This window comes from Schistocerca americana, chromosome 2 (genome assembly GCF_021461395.2).
Source record: "Schistocerca americana isolate TAMUIC-IGC-003095 chromosome 2, iqSchAmer2.1, whole genome shotgun sequence".
NCBI lineage: Eukaryota > Metazoa > Arthropoda > Insecta > Orthoptera > Acrididae > Schistocerca > Schistocerca americana.
Genome location: NC_060120.1, coordinates 296,067,289 through 296,081,214, shown reverse-complemented (window position 1 = coordinate 296,081,214; position 13,926 = coordinate 296,067,289). Strand labels below are relative to the sequence as shown.

Here is a 13,926-nt window from a genome sequence, read left to right as displayed (position 1 = left end):
GAGTGTTTTGGCACAAGGTACCCGTGGTTTTCGGTGGCTCGTTACAGAGTAACTGCATTTCATTTGCCGGCCGCGGTGGTCTCGCGGTTCTGGGCGCGCAGTCCGGAACCGTGCGACTGCTACGGTCGCAGGTTCGAATCCTGCCTCGGGCATGGATGTGTGTGATGTCCTTAGGTTAGTTAGGTTTACGTAGTTCTAAGTTCTAGGGGACTGATGACCACAGCAGTTGAGTCCCATAGTGCTCAGAGCCACTTGAACCATTTTTTGCATTTCGTTTGACTTGTTATCCTTATTTTATTTCCGTATCTGGATTGCACTGAAAACATACATGCAGCAGTGTAAGTTTCGACGGTATGCGCTTGTGTCGTGTTCCATTCACTCGCGGCACTTGCTGTTGACAACAGTAACGCCCTTTTACTCTTCGCTCTCAAGCTTTCACTCAGTAACCTCAGTTCTGTGGTGGGTTTGTTTTTCGTGTAATGTTATTAGGTCTACAACTTTGCTTCCGCCGTTTTGCAATAGACTGCAGTAGCGTCAAGTGGGGTTCGGGTCGTTGGTCATAGGTGTAATACAATAAGCTTAGGCATCTGTAAACATAATGCCATAAAAATATGCGGTGCCCATACTGGACGACAAACTGTAAAGCATCCCCCCCCCCCCCCCCTTACTCAAGGCCTCTGACCCTGCAGTGACGACGCTACTTATTCCTATGCCCGTTAAGTAAGCAGCCAGATTTACTTAGCTCACGGCCGAACTCATCACTGTCAATTAAAATCAAGCACATTTTAAAATATCTCTGTCAGAGTAAGCATTTTTGTTTGTTGCTGAGCAGGAAAACTATGCCCTTAACAAGCTCTTAACGTTAGTTGGCGTTTTCTGATTCGGCTGTTAATTGGTAAATGCATGTTATTATAACGTACAGATGAGAACCACTGGCAGCAAGCGGGCCGTGGGCCGCAGTTTGACGATCACTGGTCTAGCTGAACTACTGTCGAACGTGTTGCCTAGGTATAGTGCACGTTCCCGTGATGCTGTAATGATGCTTCCTGCCGTCGTACTGGTCGGCAATATCTCATATCTAATATCAACCATTACCCGATGGGACCGAAGGGAGTGGCGCAGTCACTAGCACACTGCACTCGCATTCGGGAGGACGGCGGTTCAAACCCGATCCGTCCATCCGGCTTTAGGTTTCCCGCGATTTTCCTAAGTCGCTCCAGACAAATGCCGGGGCGATTCCTTTGAAAGGGCACGGCCAATTTCCTTCAGCAGCCTTGAAAAATTCCGAACTTGTGCTCCGTCTCTAATGACATAATGTTGACAGGATGTTAAAATCGAATCTTTCCCTCCTTACTTCCTTCAACCGATGGGCACGATGTTACGATCCACTCACGCTCCAAGACTGCAACGAACTGCTTTTTGATCTAGAACCAAACCAAAATTATGTATTATTCCGGACTGCAGATGATGTTTTAAATAAAAGAAGGAAAATAGGTTTAACATCAATGCATTCTCTCCACATCAGCTGCTTAATGGGACCTATTGACTGTAAAATGGCGTTTCCTGTGTGTCATTGCGTGGCGGCATCAATATTATGTGCAGCATATCATGGGTGTAGCTTACGCCGGAGTGGCCGTGCAGTTCTAGGCGCTACAGTCTGGAACCGGGCGACCGCTAGGGTCGCAGGTTCGAATCCTGCCTCGGGCATGGATGTGTGTGATGTCCTTAGGTTGGTTAGGTTTAATTAGTTCTAAGTTCTAGGCGACTGATGACCTCAGAAGTTAAGTCGCATAGTGCTCAGAGCCATTTGTACCATTTTTGTAACTTACACATAACTAATGAGGAAGTATTGAATAGGATTGGGGAGAAGAGAAGTTTGTGGCACAACTTGACCAGAAGAAGGGATCGGTTGGTAGGACGTATTCTGAGGCATCAAGGGATCACCAATTTAGTATCGGAGGGCAGTGTGGAGGGTAAAAATCGTAGGGGGAGACCAAGAGATGAAAACACTAAGCAGATTCAGAAGGATGTAGGTTGCAGTAGGTACTGGGAGATGAAGAAGCTTGCACAGGATAGAATAGCATGGAGAGCTGCATCAAACCAGTCTCAGGACTGAAGACCACAACAACAACGGTGTTCAACGTACCCACCCAGTTTGCAGTGGATCGATCAGATACTTATATGTGGATCTCTTTTTTTGTGACGATGGGTGTATTATTCTCGATGTAGCGCAGGATCTACGTTCGGCACCAACTTACTTTTTTCATATTCCGTTGGCACTGTATTCATGACTTTTGAGTTTTAATTTTTTTAAGTATTGCGTATATTCCAGTTATTTTATAACATAAATAGTTTTCACCTTGAACATGTCCTAAAAGTTTGTGAATCACATCAGGTTTTTTTTTTTTTAGGTTTTTTATTCTCGTCTTATTTTGTCCCAGAACAATGCATTGACCACGAAAATAAACTTTGTTTTCATAATATCTGAGCTCAAAATTCAGGAAGATAACGCATTGTTACTCATCAGAGTATACAACCATTTTTCACTGCTTCAGGATGGTTGTAAATTACTGCTGTTAGAAAATGTTTCTTATCTTTAAAAAAAGTTATACTGAGAATGCAGCACTTTACTACAGTGCACGAAAAGCTCTTCGATCTACACTCGGAGAATTTGAAGTGGAGCTGTGAGGACTGGGGTAGCAAAGGAGTTGGTGAGTTTGTATACTGTGAAGCACACATCTTTCTCTATAGAACTGGTACCTCTCCAAGCAGTGTCACTCTTATTTCTGCTACAGGACCGAATCTATGCGCGTATTTCCTTAACATAGTATTCAAATACTGTAACAACTGGATATAAACACTGGTAGGTCACATTATGCTACGCATAATACTGTTGCCGCTACACAAAGACACACAGGCAATGCCCTTTTCCAGTCAACAAATGCCATTAAGCTCTGATGTGGAGAGAAGTGCATTGATGTAAAATATTATTTCCTTTGCTCATTGAAAACATCGTCTGTGGTCTCGACTAAAACATAATTTTGGTTTGGTTCTAGATCATAAAGCAGTTCCTTGCAATAAAGCGAAATGCATATGGTAATATAAACACCCATTTGTAGTAGCTGGAAGGACTGATTTGAAATACTTTATGAAATTACGCTGTTGCATGCGTGATAACTTGTAGGTAAACATCTTTGGGTGAGAAGAGCTAATGATAAGATAGTGGGCTTCTGCGGGTATTTTGGAGGAGTACAGTTCAAATCACCGTATCATGGTGACTAAGGTTTTCCTTGACTAAGTCAACCTGGTCAAATGTTAGATGTTTCCTACATAAGGCACGGTTGTTCCGTTCACCTGTCCTACCCCAAATGAGACAGAACTTCGTCTCTAGCTAATCCACGTTCGATGAAGCATGCATCCCTAACCTTACTTCCCACATTTTTCTAGCTTTATCGGCATTACAATACCATCGGTTGAACTTCATCAAGAGGATATCATAAAGCTGTGAAAAAAGCCCTCTTCAGCCCTGATTCCACATAAAATTAGCTATTCACCCATGCATGTTGCCAAAACGAATGAGCAAATTTGATTACAATGTTACCGAAGAGAACTTTCCGAAGCTTACCATATGTTCCTGTAACACTAGCTCAGGCAGTGAGACTGTAACTAACTGTATACATACGGAGATGTGAAACACATAATCGGAAAGTATATCACCCAGGTAAAGTAGGAAATAAAAGAGGTATCTGAGAGACTCAGTGAAAAAGAGTTACCTAAAACATAATAAATTATTTTCAGCAAATAAATGGAAATACAAAGTGAGTTTGAGTCTATACAAGTTATTAGTGCGTTTACGATCTCTTTATCAGATCTTGCACTTAACTGAAGAATGCTTTGCCGCATCATAGAATCCATTGAATTACACTGAACATTTTATAAACGTCATAGTATCAGCTACTCATGGTTTGTCTAGTCTTATAAAGATCATTACTACCTTCTTCCATCAAATTAATACGTGTGTTTGCTAAAAACCGACTTCTAACGTACAAGTTCTGTTTATTACTGCTTTTATACTCGGTATAAGCCGTATCTGAGAAAAAATTGATCGTGTTCTGAAATTCTGTATCATTCGAATTTCTCTCTTTCAAAGATTAAGTTTAACACACGCATAGCCATTGTACAAAACCGAGCGATAAGGTGCTGAGAAGCTTGCTTCATATTCACTATCATACGTCCACACTCAATTTTTCCGTGGTTTCTCTGTTTCGCGTCAGGAGAATACTAAACTGACTCCTTCAGAAAGGCTGCAGCCGAATACCTTTTCCTTCATTGTCCAGGTAAGTTGCTATTACGAATCTAATGATCTCAACATCGACGAGATGTTAAAGTCTAGTCTTTCTTCCATTTTATGGATGTCACAGCAACGGGCGACCGTAGCAGTCGCGCAGTTCCGGACTGAGCGCCTAGAACCGCTAGACCACCGCGGCCGGCAAAGAAAACAGTTTGCAGTCTGTAATAAACTTGGTGTCAGGTATGACAAACATGAGGTATTTAAATGCTGAGCACATACAGGCTAATTAAAGCTGTTTACTACATTACGAACCATTATTCCGCATAGCACGCAATCTTCTTGGAACGACGAGTCTAGGAAAGATAGCTAACGGTACGTGAAGCAAATAATCCCCGAAGATGTAGATTTGTGAGTTTGCAGTCGTAAAGTATGAAGCCATCTACGTTGCGAAGACTAAAGGCTCTACGAGTGAAATATAAATTGTGATTACCTTTCAGTTTCAACGTATTTGTAGAAATATAGCACTGAATTACTCTCATCGTAGTTCTAAACGAGACTCTGGTGATGACTAAGTGTCTACTTTTTTTGTTTAATCGCTTATAGTAACATTTACGGCGATAATAGTCAATGTAACCACAAAGTTTCAGATCGAAGTGAGAAAAATGTTTGTAGTATGGTGAATTAAATCTGTAATCCAGTAGCTTAGCTAATCCTTTGTGAGAGTAAAACTTTTTTATGTATAGAGAATGAAATCGTGATTTTTGCCTTCCGTAAGTATGGGGTATTTTTTACAAGTCTATAATCAAGTCCAATTTTAGCCAGATACCAGCGAATTGGGTTTGAAGCGGAAGAGTAACCAGTTGCCAGTATTGGGGAGAGTTTCTCGAGTTCTAGTATTTGTGTTACAACTAAGGAAAAGCGGTGTCGGAACTGTGAGACTGGTGTTCTACACATACATCCGTACTCCACAAACCACTATGAAACTCATTGCACAGGGTACGTCGATTTGTACCAGTATACAGGGTTTTTTTCTCGTTCCGTTTACGTATGGAGCACGGGAAGGAGGATTGTGTAAACGTCTCTGCGCGCGTTGTAATTATTCCAATCTTGTCTTCGTGATCCCTTTTGGAAAGATACGTAGAGGGCTGTAGTATCTTCCTAGATTCACCCCTAAAAGTTGGTTCTAGAAAGTTCGAAAATAGGCATTCATGGGATAGTCTGTCCCTATCTTCAAGTATCGGTCAGTTTAGTTCGTTCGGCATCTGCTTGACACTCTCCCATGGATCAAACAAACCTGACCAGTCGCACTGTCTTTCTGTGTAAGCTTTCGATACCACCTGTTAGTCTTATGTGATGCGAGTCAGACATGCCTGAGCACTGTTCTAGAATAGGGTCGCAAGATTGATTTGTAAACAATCTCCTTTGTAGCCTGATTACGTTTCCTCAGTATTCTACGTACCAATGAAGCGCAGTCTACCAACTGATTTACCTACGACTGAGCCTTTGTGATTTTTGCGTTTCATACCCCTGCAAATTACTGAACCAGATATTTGTATGAGTTGACTGATTCAATTGTTACTTATTAATGTTATACTTAGTCAGAGATACTACATTTTGTGATTTTGTGAGGTGCACATTTTTACCCCTCGGACCTTTGATGCAAGCTGCCAATCTTTGAATCACTTTGAAATCTTAAATCTGACTGAATATTTTTGCATCTTTTTTCAGGCAGTATTTATTTATAAATAACTGCGTCATCTATGAAAAGTCTTGGGCTACTGTTAATATTGTCTAAAACGTCTTAATATACAACATGAACAGCAAGGGTCCCATCATACTTCCATGGGCATACCTGAAGATATTGTTACATCTATCGGTGACTCGTCGTTCCAGGGAAGTTCCTGTGTCTTTCTCAGCAGAAATTCCTAAATCTTGTTAAAAATTTCGCTTGAAACCCTGTATGATCCTACTTTCGATAATAACCGTTTGGATGGTACTGAGCCAAGTGCCTTTCGGCAATCAAGAAATAGTGAATTGAAATGTATGTTTGTGGCAACCCTGCACGAATCAAACTTTTGCATACGTGATATGTGTTCGTGTGAGAAGTTTTTGTGTATCGAAATGTATAATCATTGAAATGCTCTACATATACCGAAGTGCACCTATCTAATGTACGTGTTAGTCGAAAACCCCTCTGTGAGTGTTCTATCTGTGAACACAAATGACCACAACCTTGTAATTGAAGGTGATCCGTGACATGTATTTAGATAGCTAATTTATAGCTAATATAGTGAACTGGATGATGCAGTCAGTGGAGGGACGAACTAAGCTGAAATGTTTGCTCTGTTATCCAAGTTTAGATTCTCTTCAATCATTATCGATGAATGATTCTTCATACTTTATCTTCTCCCCATTCAAGAAAACCACTGCCAATTTCTTCTTTAACACGTGTTCCTTCTCTTTCTTTGCAGCATCACACCCGGATGACAAACATTTTCGTGCGCAGTTTCACTCTTCCAGAAACGACAACTTTATATGGTCACTGAATGTACCTACTGGTTTTGGCTACACCTGAGGTTCCAGTCACCATTGTGCCAATGTTATCGCTACGCGCGAACCTCCAGCGTCACACGTGAACGTTATGGCCTTTATCTGTCGCCGCAGTTTTATCAACAACGCACCGCTGTTTTGCATACTTCCACACCCCTTTTCCAGTGTCTCGTTGTCGTATCATCTTCACGACAGAGATACTCTGACCTTCGTTTAGTATCACCTGGAACTGTAGTTTCCTCTTACATGCTATCACGTCTTCGATAAATCGTCATTTATTTCTTCGACTGAATACTCATGGCAACGTTCTCGATTAAAAGACCTTGTTCGGTAGGTTGGCATTAACGTGTCTTTCTACGCATCAAGGCTAACCGGCACACGAGGACACGCCCGTATTGGACGACAGTGTTACACTTTGAGACAGGGTGGGGATGACTTGGTACACAGACACTGGCAAAACTGTCGTCTGATTGACCTTACGCTACACTTCCTCGCAATTGTGTCAGCGCCGAGTCTGATGGTAACGAAAGCGCTGACGCGCATACCGGTTATGACTGTTCAATCATCGCGGACAAGCGGTAGGACCACTGTTGTTGAGCTCTGTACTAACCATGTGCCACGTAACCTTGAGTCTAAACTTGTATTTCGTGCAGATGTGGTATCAAACTAGTGTCAGACGCCTGAGGGAATATATTGTTTCCACAATGACGAAATTTCATCTCGGTTTAGAGTCTGAAACCTTCAAATTACAAGGTCGTGCAATGTTACAACAGTAAAAAAGTTCAAGTATGCAACAACAGGACAATTTTCACAATCGACACAACTAACATCAGAGAGATATCTGGAAAGGCTAAGATGAAATTTGCGAATGAGGCAGATCTTGTTACCTTCGTTGAATGTAGAGCCTCTGGCACGCACTGAGGACTCGTACTGCGCTGGAAACTGTCCCTAATAAAATTCCCCTATTATTCCTTCTCGAATAGAACCGAAGTCTGCATACTGAACATTGCAATGGACCAATATACTGTAATACATCGAACTCGCACTGGGAAGTGCACCACGAATGCACTTTGGTTGGGTGAGTTTATGTGAAGAAATTACTGAATACTTCAGTCGTCTGAAACAACAAATGCTCGAAGACGGACTAGCAGAAATGTACCCACACAGCTGCAAGAAAGTGATTACCTTCGTGGAATTTTATAGGGTTTGCTCTACACTGCTCAGCACATCTAATCAAGATTACATTAGCTAGAACAAGTCGAAATAGAACGAGAAATGTCTTCGTGAATTGAATGAGGCATAAATAATACAAAAGTTAAAGAGTGTAAGACAGTACCTGGCATGCGCATCATAGTGTTCTCAAATTATGCGAGTAATATTCTTTCCAGTTGCGATCACGTGATCCTGCTAGAAACGTTTGGGTTTCACAAATCAGCTTGTACCCACTAAAAACTTGAATTTATATTATGCAAATGATATTTTTCTTATGAAGTGGTTTATTCACTTAACGTTTCAGTGATCACGTATCGTTCATTGTTTTCTTAGAAGTAGTTACTTTTGATCACAAACATATTCTCGATTCAATGTTGGGCTGTATATCTGCGAGTTTATTTAATACAGCCAGTACTGTACCCTACATTTTTTTATTAATACTAATTTTGACAAAATGGGCAGTAATGCCGAATTAACCTGTATAGACTTACAAAGAACTTGGCTAGTGATCCAAACATTTCAGTAGCATTCAAATATTTCTTAAAGTAACCATTGATTTAGTTTTGGTCTTTTGATTTTTGTTGACTTATGTGTTGCTCCTGTTTCAGTTCGACAGGAACGATATGTAGAAACGACTTGTTCTTTACTAGTGAAAAATTTTTCCAAACGAAATGCCATACATCTTTTCCTAAGGAGCTTAGCTTGTGATGCATGTGTTACCGAAGTATCAGAAATTTATTTCTTCCTAGGAAACCTTCAAAAATTGTACGGTGATCCAGCATTTAACTAGCCACAGTAATCTAAGACTTCATTATGAACAACGTTTTTATGCAGCACACAGTAATGATTTCAGTCGTGGATGCCGACCTCCGCGATAAATACTCCCACTTTGCTTGCAGAAAACTGTTATATTAAAATCTAATTTATTATTTTTTTATTTTTATTATCTTTTTAACGTGACCCTACCTGGGTGTATTTTCACAGTAAACAAATTAAACCAAGTAATAACTTACATCTTTCACACACTTATGTCGCTGCCAAAGCAGCGAAATCTAGTACTGTATCTGGTAGCAGTCTTGTGGCTGCAGTCTCTGAGACGTTTGGTTAGAGAACAGCGAGACTTAGATTTTATCAGTGTCTCGACATGAGACTTGCTGTGGGCAAAATAAGCACTGTGGTTTTCTGTCTGAGTAAAAATTTTAGAGGTCTCCTCGCAACAGGTGAAGTAGTTGAATTTAAAGACAGACGATGCCGGTCCGGTCGATATTTTGCTGTGTTCACAGTATTTCTTGGTTTAAGGATATTCTATTAGCTGTGGCCAGAATGTCGGTAAATATGTGCATAATTAAAATTGTGTGAGAAAGCCAACTGCATTCTGCTGATTTTCGGGGTAGGGCGTATACAGCTCCTTCTTTTTTTTTTTTTTTTTTTTTTTTTTTTTTTTTTTTTTTTTTTTTTTTTTTTGTAACAGTTGAATAGAGGGTAAACGGGAATTCCTCGAGACGGACGAGGGTGTGGAGGTTCAGACTAGTACCACGTCACAATGAGCTTTCTGGTTTTCCCCCTTCTGTGTGTGGAAGGCCCAGCAACGGTCAACTCCTCGTAAGAGTTTGGAAGTGGGGGATGAGACGCAGGTGGTGCGTGACAAATAAAGCGGGAACTCCAACGGGAAACACACTTCACACAATGAGTCCAGTCGGCGCGACCTGGTACAAACAAGTAGCCGCATAGTGCTACACCTACATCTACATGATACTCCGCAAGCCATGTAACGGTGTGTGGCCGAGGGCACTTCTGGTACCACTAACTGATACTTCCTTCACTGTTCCACTCGCGGATGGCACGTTGGGAGAATGATTGTCGGTAAGCGTCTGTATTAGCTCTAATTTATCGAATTTTCTCGTCTTGTCCATTTCGCGAGGTGTATGTGGAAGGATGTAATATGTTATCCGACTCTCCCCGGAAGGTGCTCTCTTACAATTTCAGCAGTAATCCTCTCCGTGATGCACAACGCTTCTCTTGTCGCGTCTACCTCTCTAGTTTATTGAGTATCTCTATAACAATCTCGCGCTGACTAAACGACCTTGCCAGAGTAAGGCACAGTCAACATTAAAAATTCTGTAAGTTTTAATTTTTAATGTTGACTGTGCCTTACTCTGGCATGTTATAGTAATTTTATGCTTCTGAAGAAGGCTAGATTAATCTAGCCGAAACCTGGGTAAAGACCAGAAAATTTTTTCAACTGAGGCGGATTTTTCAATATATTAGTCTATCACTGTTGCTGACGGGGCTGCAATATGAGAAAATTTCTGATGAGAGATTTTTTTTTTTTTTTTGTAGTAAAGACAGCGCACTGGTTGCAATGGATTTTACAGTCGAACTGACCATGGTTTCGACTCCTAAACTAAGGGAGTCTTCATCATCACTCTGATGAAGACTCCCTTAGTTTAGGAGTCGAAACCATGGTCAGTTCGACTATAAAATCATTGCAACCAGTGAGCTGTCTTTACTACAAAAAATATTTTCACGGTTGCTGCACACAGCTATGTTTAAAGTTGTCTGATGACAGAGTTTCCGAGTATCAAAATACGTGACATATATGGCCGTTTCTTTTGACCGCATTGGCTTACAAGATCCAATTCTTTGCACCGCCAAGGGACCATAGACCTCAGTATGTGACATAATTTTCAACTTGATACGTCGTCGTGTTCCTGAGAAAAAGTGTTTTTAACGTAAGGGCAAACAGACAGACGGACAGATGGACAAGAGTGCGATCCTATGAGGTTTCGTTTTTACCGACTGAGATACGGAACACTAACAAACAGAAATTATTGAATGGAGCAGAACCGTTTCGGTATCTTACGTATGATCTGCCGTGTCGAACTGAGAGTCAGTATAATTACCGGTAGGCATTGAGATATGGTAGTTAGTGTATCAATATGTTTGCTAGCACACATTTGCAGAAGTGTAACTAGTTCGACGTTCAGTTCCTACGAAACTGTGCTGCGCAGATTCACTAAATCCTCTTACGTCGACCATCATATACTCTGTCCATATAATTAATAACTTGCACCCACAGCTGCGAGGGACTTTACGATACAGACTGGAGGCAAATGTAATAAGCCTCCACTTACATTGAGTATCGAGGATCTTCGTTAGTCCTAATTGGGTTCTTCCAACCTGTACTTCTGAACTGGGAGATTGTTTAAAATTCCTACATCAATCGGCTATTGGAGACGGGGTTGTAATAAGACGAATTTAATTCATTCTGATTTTCTAGTCTTCAGCATTTATTCTTATTTATCGTTACCAAGTGTTCAGTAAGTACAACAGTAGAATTCCGGAAGATAGTTTCGTAATTGTACAGTTGATTTATTGCTGAAAATTAGACTACGGAAGAGAGTAGAAATTGTTTCCGGTTTTAAACCGACAGATTCACTAGCAGAGAGCAACCCATGTGGATAACAATGAACAGGAGCAAGCTGCTGTTCGTATTTTCGGTAAGAAATCTGTTTTCACGCAGCACTGTCTGTAACTGTAAATTCTCGGTAAGATAGCATTCCATTAACACCATCAAATCCTCTTATTTTGAGGTATCACATCATAATCTATAGACTTTGTTTTCTAAATTTTCTGCTTTGAGATCGTCATGAAAAAAGAAGGGATTCGAAATGAACGTAATGAAACACAAGACTTACATTAGTTTGTTCCTCTGTCCAACATTCGGGGCACAAGCTCGCTTTGTGTTTTCACGGACCATTGCTCAACACGAAACATAAAACTCTTGGGGCGTGTCGGCAGAATGGCAAATTCAGAACTCAGACTTCAGAACTTGCATATGGATGCATCAGGCAGAGGCCGAGAAATGCTCACGCAGCCTCATTTGCGCTTATACTATCTGTACATCTACACGACTACACAGTAATTCGCAGTTAAGTATACGGCAGAGTGTCCATAAAACCACTTTCACGACCTTTTTATACCATTTCACTTGCGAAACAAAAACACCTAAAACCTTGTAGCGAAGCCTCATTTCTCTCGTTTTGTTACTATGGTCGTTTCTCCCTATGTAGGTAGGAGTCAACAAAATATTTCCGCATTCGGTAGAGAAAGTTGGTGACTGACATTTCGTGGAAAGATCTTGTCAGAAGCTAAACATCTTTGCCCTGAATGACAGTTATCACCGACTAGAGGGGAAAAAATGGAGAAGTGATTTCTGTAGGATGGAGGAAAATCGACCACCCAGACTGGCTAGATCCTACGAATCAAGCGGCACGAGAAACGTCGGTCAACCGAGGAAAAGATGGAAGGAGGCCGGAACGGGTCAAAAGCCCAACTTCGAAAGAAAGAGGAAGAAGATTTCGCTGCAAAGAGAAACGCTTTTGTTTTGACAATTGCCACCCTAATCTGTGTATTATATCCGTGATACTAGCTCTCCTATTTCGAGATAAACTAAAACTCTCGATGCCCTTCGTCAATCCTATCTGTTAAGGATCCCAAACCGCACAGCAATGCTCCACAAAAGGGAGGACAAACTTCGTGCAGACAGTGTAAGCGCAGACCTATGCCACAGCCCACTATCCAGCTATAGCCGGTATGTGTCACCTTGACTTCTCCGTATGTTATCGTGTAAACAAATCTTTAAAATGTGCCTACAAATGCACCTTTGTGGCTAGTAATGCAGCATTGCTACTTACGTTTACAGCTCAGTCGTTGGTAGCCTGGCAGCGAAAGACGTGAAACTTCCTGGCAGATTAAAACTGTGTGCCGGACCGAGACTCGAAGTCGGGACCTTTGCCTTTCGCGGGCAAGTGCTCTAGGAGCAAGGTAGCAAGGTAGGAGACGAGTTACTGGCTGAATTGAAGCTGTGGGGACGGGTCGTCAGTCGTGCTTGGGTAGCTCAGATGGTAGAGCACTTGCCTGCGAAAGGCAAAGGTCCCGAGTTCGAGTCTCGGTCCGGCACACGGTTTTAATCTGCCAGGAAGTTTCAGATCAGCTCACACTCCGCTGCAGAGTGAAAATCTTATTCAGCAAAAGACGTGTTTAAAACACTGCAGCTCGTATTCGAGAGGAGTGGACGCGAACCATGTTTAGATTTTCCCTGGTTTCCCATCATATGAAACAAATGGGGGATGTTCCCTATGACAAGCACATGGCCACTTACTTTCCGTTTGTCCTAACTGAGCTACTACTTTCCCTCTAGTGACCTCGTCATCGATTGCAATTTTATCTTTCGTCCTGTCTGAGACTGGCATAATCGTATACAGTAAGAAAATTCTTGAAAAGGTTGTGTAGAAGATATTTGTTACCAGTACGCTCATGCTTTTATTATTGCTGTTTAAGACTGTTTGTGACCTTATATTACAGGAATTATAATTCCTAACGTTGCTCAGGGATTAACTCCCCACAATTCTTAAGAAATTCGTTTCTTATAAATTTCTTCGCTGCTATGTAACTCCATTTTTATGGTCGCAGTGTATCTTCTTATAATGCAGCATTCAAAGTCTGAGAAACAAACAGCTTTTTACGCACCGATAACGGAAGATTATATGTGATTTTCGTTTAAGTAACGTAGTTAATGCTGTATTTTTAATTGTCTTCGCTATGGAAAGACAATAAACACTACAGTACCTCAAATTCTTACTTGTTTGCTTGTCATCATAGTAGTATGCTTCTACGAAAGAATGCCAGAATATCTAAATTGTCAAATACTATTTAAACGCAACATATATCGGTGTTGTGTCCATAGTGAAGTGGTTAGCTTTGCTACCGTACCCGACAGTCCTAAGTTCGCTCACGGTAATGGAGAAATTTTTCTGTTGCTTGAAACTTGCAAGTCATGAATTACAAATGAAGACATTGTATTACATCTC

General features: G+C 41.2%; 1 long non-coding RNA gene across 1 annotated transcript in view; it reads right to left on the bottom strand.

Moving 5' to 3' along the window:
• Positions 1 to 13,926, bottom strand: part of LOC124595807 — a 146,876-nt gene that overhangs the window by 127,455 nt on the left and 5,495 nt on the right. The window lies entirely within an intron of this gene.